Source organism: Rattus norvegicus, chromosome Y, assembly GCF_021556685.1.
Source record: "Rattus norvegicus strain SHRSP/BbbUtx chromosome Y, alternate assembly SHRSP_T2T, whole genome shotgun sequence".
In the NCBI taxonomy this organism is placed as follows: Eukaryota; Metazoa; Chordata; class Mammalia; order Rodentia; family Muridae; genus Rattus; species Rattus norvegicus.
Genome location: NC_141555.1, coordinates 24,370,871 through 24,388,315, shown reverse-complemented (window position 1 = coordinate 24,388,315; position 17,445 = coordinate 24,370,871). Strand labels below are relative to the sequence as shown.

The 17,445-nt window shown below is 38.6% G+C and overlaps 1 long non-coding RNA gene across 1 annotated transcript in view; it reads right to left on the bottom strand.

Annotated features, from left to right (window-relative positions):
- The window catches only part of LOC147997987 (uncharacterized), an 87,727-nt gene extending 79,907 nt beyond the window's left edge, over nucleotides 1-7,820 (bottom strand). Inside the window, exon 1 of the long non-coding RNA XR_015647433.1 lies at nucleotides 7,678-7,820. This is a non-coding gene — a long non-coding RNA (uncharacterized LOC147997987). The remainder of the gene's footprint in view (nucleotides 1-7,677) is intronic.
- Between the last annotated feature and the right edge of the window lie 9,625 nt (nucleotides 7,821-17,445).

The following is a 17,445-nucleotide window of genomic DNA, read 5'->3' as shown; positions in this document are numbered from 1 at the left end:
GTTGGTTCTTTGAGAAAATCAACAAGATAGATAAACCCTTAGCCAGACTAACGAGAGGACACAGAGAGTGCGTCCAAATTAACAAAATCAGAAATGAAAAGGGAGACATAACTACAGATTCAGAGGAAATTCAAAAAATCATCAGATCTTACTATAAAAACGTATATTCAACAAAACTTGAAAATCTTCAGGAAATGGACAATTTCCTAGACAGATACCACGTATCGAAGTTAAATCAGGAACAGGTAAACCAGTTAAACAACCCCATAACTCCTAAGGAAATAGAAGCAGTCATTAAAGGTCTCCCAACCAAAAAGAGCCCAGGTCCAGACGGGTTTAGTGCAGAATTCTATCAAACCTTCATAGAAGACCTTATACCAATATTATCCAAACTATTCCACAAAATTGAAACAGATGGAGCCCTACCGAATTCCTTCTATGAAGCCACAATTAGTCTTATACCTAAACCACACAAAGACCCAACAAAGAAAGAGAACTTCAGACCAATTTCCCTTATGAATATCGACGCAAAAATACTCAATAAAATTCTGGCAAACCGAATTCAAGAGCACATCAAAACAATCATCCACCATGATCAAGTAGGCTTCATCCCAGGCATGCAGGGATGGTTTAATATAAGGAAAACCATCAACGTGATCCATCATATAAACAAACTGAAAGAACAGAACCACATGATCATTTCATTAGATGCTGAGAAAGCATTTGACAAAATTCAACACCCCTTCATGATAAAAGTCCTGGAAAGAATAGGTATTCAAGGCCCATACCTAAACATAGTAAAAGCCATATACAGCAAACCAGTTGCTAACATTAAACTAAATGGAGAGAAACTTGAAGTAATCCCACTAAAATCAGGGACTAGACAAGGCTGCCCACTCTCTCCCTACTTATTCAATATAGTTCTTGAAGTTCTAGCCAGAGCAATCAGACAACAAAAGGAGATCAAGGGGATACAGATCGGAAAAGAAGAGGTCAAAATGTCACTATTTGCAGACGACATGATAGTATATTTAAGTGATCCCAAAAGTTCCACCAGAGAACTACTAAAGCTGATAAACAACTTCAGCAAAGTGGCTGGGTATAAAATTAACTCAAATAAATCAGTTGCCTTCCTCTATACAAAAGAGAAACAAGCCGAGAAAGAAATTAGGGAAACGACACCCTTCATAATAGACCCAAATAATATAAAGTACCTCGGTGTGACTTTAACCAAGCAAGTAAAAGATCTGTACAATAAGAACTTCAAGACACTGAGGAAAGAAATTGAAGAAGACCTCAGAAGATGGAAAGATCTCCCATGCTCATGGATTGGCAGGATTAATATAGTAAAAATGGCCATTTTACCAAAAGCAATCTACAGATTCAATGCAATCCCCATCAAAATACCAATCCAATTCTTCAAAGAGTTAGACAGAACAATTTGCAAATTCATCTGGAATAACAAAAAACCCAGGATAGCTAAAGCTATCCTCAACAATAAGAGGACTTCAGGGCGAATCACTATCCCTGAACTCAAGCAGTATTACAGAGCAATAGTGATAAAAACTGCATGGTATTGGTACAGAGACAGACAGATAGACCAATGGAATAGAATTGAAGACCCAGAAATGAACCCACACACCTATGGTCACTTGATTTTTGACAAAGGAGCCAAAACCATCCAATGGAAAAAAGATAGCATTTTCAGCAAATGGTGCTGGTTCAACTGGAGGGCAACATGTAGAAGAATGCAGATCGATCCATGCTTATCACCCTGTACAAAGCTTAAGTCCAAGTGGAATAAGGACCTCCACATCAAACCAGACACACTCAAACTAATAGAAGAAAAACTAGGGAAGCATCTGGAACACATGGGCACTGGAAAAAATTTCCTGAACAAAACACCAATGGCTTATGCTCTAAGATCAAGAATCGACAAATGGGATCTCATAAAACTGCAAAGCTTCTGTAAGGCAAAGGACACTGTGGTTAGGACAAAACGACAACCAACAGATTGGGAAAAGATCTTTACCAATCCTATAACAGATAGAGGCCTTATATCCAAAATATACAAAGAACTCAAGAAGTTAGACCGCAGGGAAACAAATAACCCTATTAAAAAATGGGGTTCAGAGCTGAACAAAGAATTCACAGCTGAGGAATGCCGAATGGCTGAGAAACACCTAAAGAAATGTTCAACATCTTTAGTCATAAGGGAAATGCAAATCAAAACAACCCTGAGATTTCACCTCACACCAGTGAGAATGGCTAAGATCAAAAACTCAGGTGACAGCAGATGCTGGCGAGGATGTGGAGAAAGAGGAACACTCCTCCATTGTTGGTGGGATTGCAGACTGGTAAAACCATTCTGGAAATCAGTCTGGAGGTTCCTCAGAAAATTGGACATTGAACTGCCTGAGGATCCAGCCATACCTCTCTTGGGCATATACACAAAAGATGCCTCAACATATAAAAGAGACACGTGCTCCACTATGTTCATCGCAGCCTTATTTATAATAGCCAGAAACTGGAAAGAACCCAGATGCCCTTTAATAGAGGAATGGATACAGAAAATGTGGTACATCTACACAATGGAATATTACTCAGCTATCAAAAACAAAGAGTTTATGAAATTCGTATGCAAATGGTTGGAACTGGAAAATATCATCCTGAGTGAGCTAACCCACTCACAGAAAGACATACATGGTATGCACTCATTGATAAGTGGCTATTAGCCCAAATGCTTGAATTACCCTAGATCCCTAGAACAAAGGAAACTCAAGACGGATGATCAAAATGTGAATGCTTCACTCCTTCTTTAAATGAGGAAAAAGAATACCCTTGGCAGGGAAGGGAGAGGCAAAGATTAAAACAGAGACTGAAGGAACACCCATTCAGAGCCTGCCCCACAGGTGGCCCATACATATACAGCCACCCAATTAGACAAGATGGATGAAGCAAAGAAGTGCAGACCGACAGGAGCCGGATGTAGATCGCTCCTGAGAGACACAGCCAGAATACAGCAAATACAGAGGCGAATGCCAGCAGGAAACCACCGAACTGAGAATAGGTCCCCCGTTGAAGGAATCAGAGAAAGAACTGAAGAGCTTGAAGGTGCTCGAGACCCCAAAAGTACAACAATGTCAAGCAACCAGAGCTTCCAGGGACTAAGCCACTACCTAAAGACTATACATGGACTGACCCTGGACTCTGTCCCCATAGGTAGCAATGAATATCCTAGTAAGAGCACCAGTGGAAGGGGAAGCCCTGGGTCCTGCTAAGACTGAACCCCCAGTGAACTAGACTATGCGGGGAGGGTGGCAATGGGGGGAGGTTTGGGAGGGGAACACCCACAAGGAAGGGGAGGGGGGAGGGTGATGTCTGTCCGGAAACCGGGAAAGGGAATAACACTTGAAATGTATATAAGAAATACTCAAGATAATAAAAAAATAAAAAATAAAAAAAAAGATATGAAAAAAAAATAATAAAAAAAGAAAAACTAGGGAAGCATCTGGAACACATGGGCACTGGAAAAAATTTCCTGAACAAAACACCAATGGCTTATGCTCTAAGATCAAGAATCGACAAATGGGATCTTTCAAAACTGCAAAGCTTCTGTAAGGCAAAGGACACTGTGGTTAGGATAAAACAGCAACCAACAGATTGGGAAAAGATCTTTACCAATACTACAACAGATAGAGGCCTTATATCCAAAATATACAAAGAACTCAAGAAGTTAGACCGCAGGGAAACAAATAACCCTATTAAAAAATGGGGTTCAGAGCTAAACAAAGAATTCACAGCTGAGGAATGCCGAATGGCTGAGTAACACCTAAAGAAATGTTCAACATCTTTAGTCATAAGGGAAATGCAAATCAAAACAACCCTGAGATTTCACCTCACACCAGTGAGAATGGCTAAGATCAAAAACTCAGGTGACAGCAGATGCTGGCGAGGATGTGGAGAAAGAGGAACACTCCTCCATTGTTGGTGGGATTGCAGACTGGTAAAACCATTCTGGAAATCAGTCTGGAGGTTCTTCAGAAAATTGGACATTGAACTGCCTGAGGATCCAGCTATACCTCTCTTGGGCATATACCCAAAAGATGCCTCAACATATAAAAGAAACACGTGCTCCACTATGTTCATCGCAGCCTTATTTATAATAGCCAGAAACTGGAAAGAACCCAGATGCCCTTCAACAGAGGAATGGATACAAAAAATGTGGTACATCTACACAATGGAATATTACTCAGCTATCAAAAACAACGAGTTTATGAAATTTGTAGGCAAATGGTTGGAACTGGAAAATATCATCCTGAGTGAGCTAACCCAATCACAGAAAGACATACATGGTATGCACTCATTGATAAGTGGCTATTAGCCCAAATGCTTGAATTACCCTAGATCCCTAGAACAAACGAAACTCAAGACAGATGATCAAAATGTGAATGCTTCACTCCTTCTTTAAATGAGGAAAAAGAATACCCTTGGCAGGGAAGGGAGAGGCAAAGATTAAAACAGAGACTGAAGGAACACCCATTCAGAGCCTGCCCCACATGTGGCCCATACATATACAGCCACCCAATTAGACAAGATGGATGAAGCAAAGAAGTGCAGACCGACAGGAGCCGGATGTAGATCGCTCCTGAGAGACACAGCCAGAATACAGCAAATACAGAGGCGAATGCCAGCAGCAAACCACTGAGCAGAGAACAGGTCCCCCGTTGAAGGAATCTGAGAAAGAACTGAAGAGTTTGAAGGTGCTCGAGACCCCAAAAGTACAACAATGTCAAGCAACCAGAGCTTCCAGGGACTAAGCCACTACCTAAAGACTATACATGGACTGACCCTGGACTCTGACCCCATAGGTAGCAATGAATATCCTAGTAAGAGCACCAGTGGAAGGGGAAGCCCTGGGTCCTGCTAAGACTGAACCCCCAGTGAACTAGACTATGGGGGGAGGGCGGCAATGGGGGGAGGGTTGGGAGGGGAACACCCATAAGGAAGGGGAGGGGGGAGGGTGATGTTTGTCCGGAAACCGGGAAAGGGAATAACACTTGAAATGTATATAAGAAATACTCAAGTTAATAAAAAAAAGAAATATACAACTAAAAAAGCAATAAAATTTATTAAAAATTAAAAAAATGAAAGTAATAAAAGAAAAGAAATCTACCAGCCAACCACACCTATTGACTCAGAATTTTAAGGGGTCGCTGTCAGGGAATGGTAGTCAGAGTATTACTTGTGGAAAGACTGAGATGATGAAGTGTCATCTATAAGCACTTCTCTGTCTCCGATATCAGTACCATACATGAACTGCTTTATTAGAATCCAATGCATGGAGGAGTTTACTCTGTGCTGAGGACACATTACTTGTCTTACCTTTCTTCCTTAGGACCTTTTCCTTCTTGGCAAAAGGGTAAAAGCTATGAGCTCTCAGAAAAAATTATAGTGCCCTTCCCAACACCTGGCTTTTGGGATAAAGATATGAATTATATAAACTATCTGACGTCCAAGATAAATGATAAGCAGGGAAGTCCAGAAGATTCTGAGAGGATCCCAATACCTGATTCCCATACGTGGAAGACTCAGATCAAGGCTAACTCTTCAGTGAACCTACTAAACCCCTACCCAAGACTCAAGGAGCTTTCCCATTGACCACAAATTTCTTCATTTTTATACCAAGACAAAGGGCCAGCTTCCTACATCCCATGTCTAATCACTTCATCCTCTGTGTTCTCCCTCCCAAATGACTGTTTCCTCGGCATTAGAGGCCAATTAGTAAATCCTAGAAGTACTGAAGGAATATCTTAAAGGCAGTTGCAGTCAGGACAACACTTGTGACATCACAGAGGAAGCTAGGGCTCTCCAAGATACAAGAAATTTTTCAGAGAGGCCTAATGATGATGTCACTGAGAACTTCCATGGCCTAACTGCTAAACAGCTTTCCTTACATTGACCAGATTTGAGGGTGCCCTTTCCAGGAGTGTCTCCTGTGAAACAGTGGAGTCATTTACATATTATGTTTCTCTAAAGCTAGAGTTTTCTCTTTGCTTCATTAGTGGTTACATGCTCTGAATGGACAAAGTTAGTCAGGTGCTTAGCATGGCTAGAAAAGATTTAGGAACATAGAGTGGAGGAGATTCTTCTAGATAACATTTTATTCCCAGGTTCATTCCTGTGACATACAGTTCAATATCCCAGTTTTTCTCTGTTTCCCATAGGACAGTATTTTGCCTACAGACCTTAACTGAAAGAATATTGTATTTCACTTTCTCATTGTACATTCCATGATATGAGACTTTATTAATATTCCTGTATGTGTACTCAAAAATTCTGTTTCCAATTCCATTTTCACCAAAGCAAAGGACAAAATGACTATAGAATTCAGTTCTAGTCCTATTTGGTATCAGTACTACACTATCTACCTTCCTGGTTCCCATTGCTAGACTTGAAGGTCAGATGTTTTACCATGATTCTCTCTGAAGGACAAACATAATATACTGGAGGACGAGAAGAAAGAAGAATGGCTTGCGGAGCAGTGAAACCTCAACTTCAATAGGTTCATAAGAACTTGAGGGAGTCTATTTGGCATTGTCATTTCTGAACTCCACATTCTTGTCCTAGTTGCTCAGTATCCATGTTACCATTCCACCTAATCACATAGGTGTAGGAGCCACCAGAAATATATATGTACATCAGCCACCAAAATAAGATAAGATTGATGTAGCTAAAAAGTGCATTCTGCCAGCAACCAGATATAGGTATTTCCTGAGAGAGACAGGTAGATCATGTCAACTACAGAAATTAATGCTAGTGGCAAACCAGTGAACTGAAACAGACCTCTTGTTGGCAGATTTTGAGAAAGAATTTCAAGAGGTAAAGGAGCTTTAAATCCCATAAGAACAATGATGTCAATGTTTTCTGGTACTAGACCAATATTCAATGAATGTACTCTGACAGAGCTATGGCTCAAACTGCATGTAGCACAGGATGACATTGTTCATCACAAATGGAAGAAGAAGCTATTGTTCCTCTCTAGGTTTGTCTCCCAGTTCAAGGGAATGTGAAGGCACAGTCAGGGGGGTTAGAGAAGGAGAAGGATACGGTTAGGAATCTTATGGGTATTAAAATGGGAAATTAAATAACATTAAAGGTAAATATAGAAACGTCAAGTTAAAAAAGCAATAAAAATTGCTAAAACATAAAAAAATGAAAGAAATGAAAGAAGAGAAACTGACAGCTAATCATACCTATTGACTCAGAAAAGTAAAGTGTTAGTCAGTGGAAATATTAGTTGAAAGACTGAAATGATGAAGTCACAACTAATAATACTGCTGCTTCCCAGACTGTACTATAGATACCCAAAATATGGAAGAGTTTACTCTGAGCTATGGACACAATACTGGTCTCTCCCTTTTTCCTTAGGACCTTTTTCTTCTTCTCAAAAAGTGTAACGGCCATGAGCTCTCAGGAAAACAACTGTGCCCTTCCCAACACTTGGCTTTTGGAGTAAAGAAATTAATGATATAAACTCTCTGATTTCCAGAAACCGTAAGAACAGGGAAGTCCAGATGCTTCTGAGAGACTCCAAGTTCCTGATTCCCATAGGTGGGAGGCTCAGATCAAGGCTATTCCTTTAGCAATCCCACTAAATCCCTACCAAGTACTCACTGAGCTGTGCCAAGGACCACATATTTCTTCCTTTTTTTATACCAAGACAGAAGGCCAGCTTCCTTCATTCTCCCCATTTCTCATCTCTTCATCCTCTTTGTTCACCCTCCCAAATTGATGTTTACTCTGAATTAGAGGCCAATTAGTAAACCCTAGAGGTTCTGAAGGAATATCTGAGAGGCAGTTGCTGTCAGGACAACACTTGTGACATCACAGAAGATAGGGATCTCCAGGTTAAAAGAGATTTTTCAGGAAGGCCTAATGATGATGTCTCTGAGAACTGCCTTGTCCTACTTGCTTAAAAGCTTTCCTTACATTGGCCAGTTTTGAGAGTGCCTTTTCCAGGAGTGTCTCCCGTGACACAGGGGAAAACTTTACATACTCCATCACTCTAAAGCTAGAGACTTCTTCTTGCTTCATTAGTGGTTTCATGCTCTGAAAAGTTATTCAAGCACTTGCCATAGGTAGAAAAGATCTAGGAACATGGGGAGGAGGAGTTTATTCTGGATAATAATTCTATTCCCTGGTCCATTCCTGTGACATACACTTCAGTTTCCTAGGTTTTCTCTCTTTCCAAAAGTCCAGTGTTCTCCCTACAGACCTTTAATTGATTGAATAGTATTTCATTTTTGCATTGTCCTTTCCTTTATAGACTATATGTATATATATTTTTTTTCCTGAATATGTACTCAAAAATTCTGTTTTGCAATTCCATTTTTTGAAATGAATTAGCAATAGAGTGAATATAACAGTGTAAATATTGTATACCTAATTCAAAAGATAAACTCTTAAATCCTTATTTTACCCAAAATTTATGAGACATCAGTAAAGCAAAGGACATCATGGACTATAGAATGCAGGTCTCTAGTCTCATTAGATATCAGTTCTATAATATCTACCTTCCTATGTTCAAAGGGCCAGACTTAAAGATTTTGGAGGTTTTACCATGATTCTTTCTTCAGGCCAAACACAAGACTCAGGGGGATGAGCAGGAAGAGAAATGGCTTGATGTCCAGAGAATCCTCACATTTAATAGGTTCATAATAACAGGAGGGAGTCTCATTGGCATTGGCCTTTGCTGATTCTACATTTTTACCCATTTGCACAGAATCCATCCTAAAATTCCACATAACCACATAGCTGTAGGACCCACCAAATATATACATATATAGATATAGATAAAGATATAGATATAGATAAAGATATAGATATAGATATAGATAAAGATATAGATAAAGATATAGAAATTGGAAATTGAGATAGAGATAGATAGATAGATAGATAGATAGATAGATAGATAGATAGATAGATAGATAGATAGATCTGCCACAAAACTACATGAAATTGATGACGCTAAGAAGTGGATGCTGCCAGGAAAAGGATATAGATCTTTTCTGAGAGACCCAGGTAGAGCATGCCAATTACAGAAGTGAAGGTTATTGGCAAACCATTGGAATGCAAACGGACCTCTTGTTAGTAAATTTGGAGAAAGAATTACCAGGACTGAATGGGCTTTCAAGCCCATAGGAACACAATGACAATGACCTATAGCTTTCTGGTACTAAACTAATATTCAAACACTGTACATAGACAGTTCTATGGCTCCAACTGCATATGTAGCAGAGAATGGCCTGTTTGGACATCAATGGGCAGAGAAGCAATTAGGCCTACCAAAGCTGGACCCCCAGTGTAGGGGAATGTCAGGGGATGCTGGGAAAGGGAGTAGTTGTTGAGGGGGAACACCTTTATAGAGGAACTGGTGGGGGAAGGGATAGGAGTCTTATGACTGGAAAACTGGGAAAGTGAATAATATTTGAAATTAAACAAAAATATCCAATTTTTATAACAGGAAAAATAAAAGTTTAACAAGCTGAAGAGCCAAAGTGACGAATCTCAATCCCACATGAGAGGGAGAAGAAATAAATCCCAGGAGAGAAGAGTGAGGGACCTGGGTGAGAAAGGAGACAGTAAGGGAAAGAGGAGAACATGGTCAGGTATGGATGGGGAGTAGGACTGAAGCCTTGAGTGCCAGCAGAATGAATGGAAAAAGGCAACTTCAGGAACTAAAAGGTTGGGGGTGGGTGGTATCTCTAGAATATTCCAGAGACCTGAGAGGTAACAGACTATCAGGTCTCAGTGAAATGTCCAGGAGTGGTGAGAGGGAACTTGTAGAGACTACCTCCATGGGAAGAGAGAGCATCAAGTGAGGGATAAGGTTGCCATCCACAAATCAAAACTCTGACCCATATTTCTTCCTCTCTGAAAGAACTTCAGGGACAAAACCAGAGAAGAGCATGAATAAAAGAAATTCCAGTGACCGTCCATATGTGGGAAACAGATTAAGTAGAGGCCCCTAAAGCCTGACACTATTACTCATGCTTTGCAATATTCCTACAACGGACCTGTCATGACTGCCTTCTGAAAGACCCAACAAGCAGCTGAAAGAGTCACATGCAGACAATTACACTCAGCCATTGAACAGAAGCTGCTAAGCCCTGTGGTCAATCTAGGGAAAAACTGGACGAAGCTGAGTAGGGGAGCAGCCCTGTAGGAGGACCAGCAGTGTTAACTAACCTGGACCTCAGTGATTTTTCAGACACTGAGCCACCAATGCGGCATCATGCACCAGCTAATATGAAGCCCCTAAAACTGGGGTGCTTGTTCTGGACACAACAAGTGCATCTTAACTGTCAAGGGACTTGAGACCCCAGGGAGTGGAGAGGTCTGGTAGAATGAGGGTGGAGTGGAAGATAGCTTCATGTGACAGGAAGAATAGGAAGAACACTTCTGGAAGAGAAAGCAGAGCTTGTATAAGACCTCATGCAGGGAAGTGCGTCAAGCAATTGTAAACAAAAAATGTAAAAGACCTGAACTTTTATATAGAGTGAAAGTTGTTGAAAAATATTTACAAGTGATTCTGAGTGGACTACATAAATATGTTTATTTACAAATCCATGGTAAATACTAGAAAAATGGCAACAAATAGTAATAGGGCAGAAAAGGAAATAAAGTTAAAGTTGGTACAGGTTTCAATATTGATGTTGTTAATTTGAACATGCTGAAGGTTAGTGGATGAAAAATTTGATGAATGACTCATATATACTAACAAAATTTCTTGACTCTATAGTGAAATTCACGGAGTGAGAAAACTATATTAATATTTCTTTTTAAGTACATTTATTTAATTAAATAAAATTCAATAAGGAACCGAAGATAACCCTTTTCATCTCTGACATATCCAATCTCTAAACGGGGGTATAGTGGATGAAACTTCATATAGCATTTGCCTCCTCCAGGTATTATAAATTTAAAATAATAACATAGCAGTGTATCATATTTGTGGGCATTTCTTATTTATGCCCATTATCTCCTCAGAAGGATATCCATTAAAAGCAATCTAACACAACTTTGTTTCCTTTAAATATTAAAAATCTTGAATATTGTGCTTGCTTATCATTTTAACAGCATAAGACACCATATGTAATTACTTCGTTTTTACATATCAATATCAATCACTTTACTTTTCTGATTTTGATACATACCAAGCTTAACAAAGAGCAGACTGTACGCTCTTCAGCAATCCTTACATTTCTCCCATAGTCCACTACATGTGGGTCATATTACAATCAATTAATTTAATATTCTTTGTAAATGACAATGGCATGCAAATGTAGATTTTGATATTTCATACAATAAAAAAATCAAAGATCCAATAAATAAATAGTTACAGAATTTACTTTTATAGGAAGACAGTAGGTAAATAATACCTTATAATATCGACCCTAATTAACATTGAGTCAGTGCTGGAATATGTGTAATAATGTTTGTAATAAGAATAAGTACTTTTCTGTATCTTTAAAATAGCAATTGGATACAGTCAATAAAGAAGTGTCAGATAAATGTAGAAATAATTAAAAAACTTTTTAAAATTATTCTGAAATTTATTTCTAGAATATCTGAGATCAACTCTCAGGCTCCATATAACTAGCTAATATAGTGCTGATCACTTGTATTCCATGTGCATACACAATACTAATCTCCATAGGAAATTAATGTGTTAAAATCGCAAAAGCTATATTTATTTGAGTAAGATTTTTGACGTTTAAGATTACACCTTTTTTTTCCCATTTTTATTAAATTGGGTATTTACTATATACATTTCAAATTTTATTCCTTTTCTGTGGTTCCAGGCCATCAGCCTTATCCTCTCCCCCTCCCCTTCTATAATGTGGTTGTACTCTCCACATCCATTCCCTTCCTTAAAGCACCCATCTGTACTTTCCCCTACATGAAGGGTCCAACATTAATAGGACCAAGGGCTTCACAATGGTGCCCCAAAAGGACTACATATGCAGTTGGAGCCCCGGATCAGATCATGTATAGTCTTTGGGTTGTGGTTTAGTACCTGGAATATCTGGTTAGCTGGCAGTTTTTTTTTTTTTTTTGAGGTTGCAAGTCCCTTAGCTCCTTCAGTCCTTCCTTTAATTCCTCCAAAGGGGTCCTATGTTTAGTTCAGTGATTTGCTGCTGACATTCATCTCTGTGTTTCAAATGCTCTGGCTGTGTCTCTAAGGAGAGATCTATAAACAGTACCTGCCAGCATGCACTTCTTAGCTTCATCAACCTTATCAAGTTTTGACATATATATATATATATATATATATATATATATATATATATATATATATATATATATATATCCTGCACATGTCCAGCAGACTCTGAATGGCCATTCCTTCAGTCTCCTAAAACAATGCCGCCATACACCTATTATGGACATTTTAGTTACCCTTTTAATGAAGGAGTGAATCATCTCCATCTTGGACCTCTTTGAGTTTCATTTGGTCTGGGCATTGTATGCCAGGTAATTTGAGGATTTGGAGTAATATCGACCTATCAATGAGTGCATGCCTTGTGTGTTTTTCTGTGATTGGGAAACCTCACTCAGGATGATATTTTCTAGGTCCATCCATTTGACTATGAATTACATGCACTCATTGTTTTTAATAGCGGAGTAGTAGTGCTTTCTGAAAATATATGTCATTTTCTGTATCCATTCCTCTGGTGAAGGACATCTGGGTTCTTTCCACCTTCTGAATATTATGAATAAGACTGATATGAACATAGTGTAACATGATTGTTTGTTGTATGTTGGAGCATTTTTGGGTATATGCCCAGGGGAGTTAAAGCTTGGTCCTCAGTCAGTGCAATGTCCAATTGTTGAGGAAACTCATGACAGATTTACAGAGAGGTTGTACCAGTTTGCAATCCCAACAACAATGGAGGAATGTTCCTCTTTCTCCATATCCTCTCCTGCATCTGCTATCACCTGAGTTTTTATCTTAGCCATTCTAACTAATGTAAGGTGGAATCTCAGAGTTATTTTGATTTGCATTTACCTGATGACTAAGTATGTTGAACATAACAGAAAGCATTTTAAGAAATGATGCTACCCTAGCTTTTGTTCTGTATATAGCTGAGTTCCAATTGATCCATTTCTATATCTTTCTTAAAAGTTTAAGTCCAAGTGCATCAAAGAAACCTATATAAAACCATATATGCAGAAACCAACAGAAGGCAAAGTGTCAGAAAGTGCCTAAAACACATTTGCACAGGAGAAAAAATTCAGAAAAAATACCAATGGTTCAAGCTCTAAGATCAGCAGTCAATATATGAAATCTCATCAATCTGAACATTTTCTTTAAGCAAAGTACACTGCCAATAGGTCAAAACAGAAATCTACATATTTGGAAAAGACTTTAACCAACCCTATATCTGGTAGTGTGGCATAATAAAAATGTAGAAATAATTCAGAAAGGTAAACTCCCACACAACCAAGTAACCCAACTCTTAAAATGGGTTAGAGAGCTAACCTAGTATTCTCAACTGAGGTATCTCAATAGCTGAGAAACACATCATAAAATGTTCAACATCCTTAGTTATCAGAAAAATGCAAAGAGAAATGAACTTGAGAGTCTACATTACACCAGTGTGACTAAGACAAAAAACTAATGCAGTAGCAGAGTAGGCTAGGATGTAGAGAAAGTGGAACACTCCTCCACTTCTGGTGGGATTGGTATCTATACAGCCACTTTGTATGTCAGTGTGAAGGTTCTGAGAATATTGCAAATAGCATTGCCTGAAAACCCGGCCTTACCACTCACTTCAATGCAAATACTCAAACATGATCCACATATATCAGTGACATGGGGTTGAACATGTTCAGGACAGCCTTACTTTTTTTAGTCAAATACTGGAAAAATCGTGATATATGTCAAATCAATTGAGGAATAAATACAGAAGGTGTGCTATATTTAAAGAATGAAATACTACTCGGGTATTAAAAATGAGGAAACCAAAAAATTTTTAAGCAAAGGGATGGACCTGGAAATTAGTGAAGTAACAGAGATCGAAAAGGACATAACATGGGATGTACTTAGTGAGAAGTAGATGTTAGCCCCAAAGATCAGTATACCCAATACACAAATCATTTATCACATGGAGGGCAAAATGTTAGAAGGCCAAACTGTGGATTCTTGCAACCCACTAAGAAGTGAGAACAAAATGGTAATGGAATACAGAGGGATGGAGGGACTTTGCTAGAAGTAGAGAAGGATGGACAAAATAGGGGGAGTAGAAACAATATAAAGAGAAAAGAGAGAAATCTGGAGGAAAATTGGAATAAATAACAATAAGCAACAGTGGTGGGTGGTGAACTTGGGTATTGCCAGGAAAGTCACAGATGCCAGGGATGCAAAAGGGTCCCATAAATTTATTGGGATGATGGTAGTTGAAATAATAAGCAGCAAAGAAATAGAACCACAAGAGTCTGCCTCCGGTCGCTAGACATGCCCACCTGTGAAGACCAGGTGATGCCCACACAGTTCAAAATCTTTAACCTATAAATGTTCAAAGTCCAAAAAAATTGCAAAGACAAAAAAAGAGGCAGAGAATGAAGGAAAGGCAATCCAGAGACCAACCAACCAGAAAAACAATTTCATCCACAGACTCCAAATCCTCAGACTATTCCTGATATCAAGATGTGCTTGCAGATAAGACTCTAATATGTCTGTCCTCTGAGGTGCTCTGCCATCAACTGACAGTGACAGCTTCACATACAGATAACCATTTGCCAGAAACTGAGACCCAGAAAAGAATGGTTAGGGGATTGTCTGAAGGATCTGAAGGGGATTGGAGCCCAATATGAAGAACAACACTATCAATTAAGTTTACCTTTCAGAGGTTCAGGAAATTTACCACAGACAAGTGCATACTTGGGTCAGTCCATGGCTTCTACTACATAGATCATAGAGCATATGGAGAAGACAACTGCCTCATCTCCCATATCTGGGAAGGGAGTCAATTGGTCCTGTGCGACGTCATATCCCAGAGAAGGGGGATGGTAGAGGACTAAAGTGGAAGTGGACAATTAGATGGGGGAGTACCATCTTAGAAACAGAGAGGATCAGAATTGCTTGGGTGATTCAATAAAGAAAGACAAATTGGGGAAATGACATTTGAAATGTAAACAAATGAATAGTTTATTGTACGCATATAGTGTTTATAATATAATACATATATGTTTCCAACAGAGACATTCACATCTCACTCCTTAAGGACTGTACAGTCATTATCTGTACTACAGGTTTACTGAAAGCTGAAATCCATAATTTTTGAGATGTACTTATTATTGAAAATTTACATAAATAAAACCAATCAATATTTTATTCTCTGTCCCTGTACCTATAATAAATTGTTATTAACCTTTATAAAACTATAAAAAAAGTATTTCTACTCAATTTGCTTTCCATTCTCTGACTCAAATTTCTCGCACTTTTAGTTGTACATCTCTATATTCCCTCCATTGTCGCCCTCTTCTCTCTCTTCACATTTGATATTCGTGTTCCTGACAGTGTCCCTCAGCAATACATAAGTACACTGGTACTTCCCAAAATGAGGACAGCGGGCACTAAACTGATCACACAGATACACAGTCTTCTGAATTAACATTATGGTTCAAGTGAATAAGTATCCCATTTTACCTTTTTGATCTGGGTTAAGTCATCAATGATGACTTTCACAAGATCCAGTCACTGTCCAAAAAATTACATGCTTTCCTCTTCCAGTCTGTCAATGCACTATATTTTCCTTATGCATTCATAAGTTAAAGAACAACTTGAATATTTCCAAATTATCAAGTGTCTCTATACTAGAATAAATCAACATTTAGATATATGTCCTCGAGGTATACCTTTAGGTGTATCCATTTCTACATTCATGAAGAAACATCATACTGATTTCTAAAGTTGCTTTAGAAGTTTGCATTCCTCCGGATAATTTTTAAATTTTTCTTTGTCTATTAACAGTCCACATACCATAGCATCAGATTATTTTAAGTTTCTACATGCAGTGTTTTCTCTCCGTCCTGGCTTAGAATTGGGTGGGGATACTTAGATCAATCTGTGTAGTCCTACAGAATTCTTCTTGATATATTATCTTCTATTGATGGTGTCATATCTACAACCCTTGATACACAGCCTTTGATACACCTTCCTTCACCTGTGTAAAAGAAAATATTTACAGCAGACAGATTATGTAATGTTTTGGATACTACATGAATCCTGTAACTGAAAAAAGTCTATGCATGCTTATTCAGGCCCAAATATATCCATGGGGAGACGTGCCGACTAAAAATGTCAGCTACTACTCAGATGTCCTCTATGTATACCGTCTAAGGTTATGACAGTCACTACAGTTCAGTTGTGGAACTGAAGAATACTCAGTCGTTTTCCAAATTAAAAAAAAACCAAAACAAAACAAAACAAAACAAATTACTAAGACAAGTATTGAGATAATGCTTTTATCTATTTAGAACATTAATTTCAGCCTCAAATACAAATGTGTGAAGTGAATTAATTTTAACCCAGTACTGCAGAAGAAATAATATACTTTTGGGTATGGTCTCTCTGGATTAGAGTATGATATCAATACAATCTTCCGTGACAGATTTCCAAGCACATATGAACATTTGAGGACTCCAGGAGAGTAACTCTTGCTCAATAAAATAACCTTCATGTTATTTGTGACACTGTCCGGGACCACTTCTTGCTATGTATCAGAGATCTGACTCATTTTTAAGTCCTTTTTCTATCTCATGCTAATTTTTATGCAGCATGATCAGAGGGTGGTTGTAATTTTCCTCCCTGGTGAATTCACAGCTACAAGAAAGTATGAGAAGGCCTAGACATTCTAGAATGTAGAATGTTGTTGTCTGTGTCTTTCCTTGACTCCCTCCATTCTCACAAGGTTCATATCAGTGAAGAAACTGCACACAGAATGTGAAAAACACTTGCTGGGCCACAGGATAGACAAAATCAACAATACTTTCCTTTCTTGGGATTAGACATAGTGGACAGGAGATACATTGAGCTTAGTCAAGGAAATGCTCCCCCTGTATACCTAATGGACAAACGTTTACCCACCTGGATTGACTTGTTAACCATGCGTACTTACCCTGCTTACCCAGTTCTCAGGAGACTTTATTCTCAGGAAGGGATAGGTGGTGGACCAACATCTTATGCTTACTCATTATTTCTCAGTTACTCCAAGATAAACAGATTCCTCCAAAAGAGCTCCCATTTCCATAGTTTACCTGACTTCAGGTCTGAAGTTATGAGCCCAGTCAACAAGAAAATCTCCATAACCAAGTCAAAGAAAATCTTTTCTTTCTTTAGTGCTGGGGGGATGGGCAGCTCTGATGGTGTCTTCC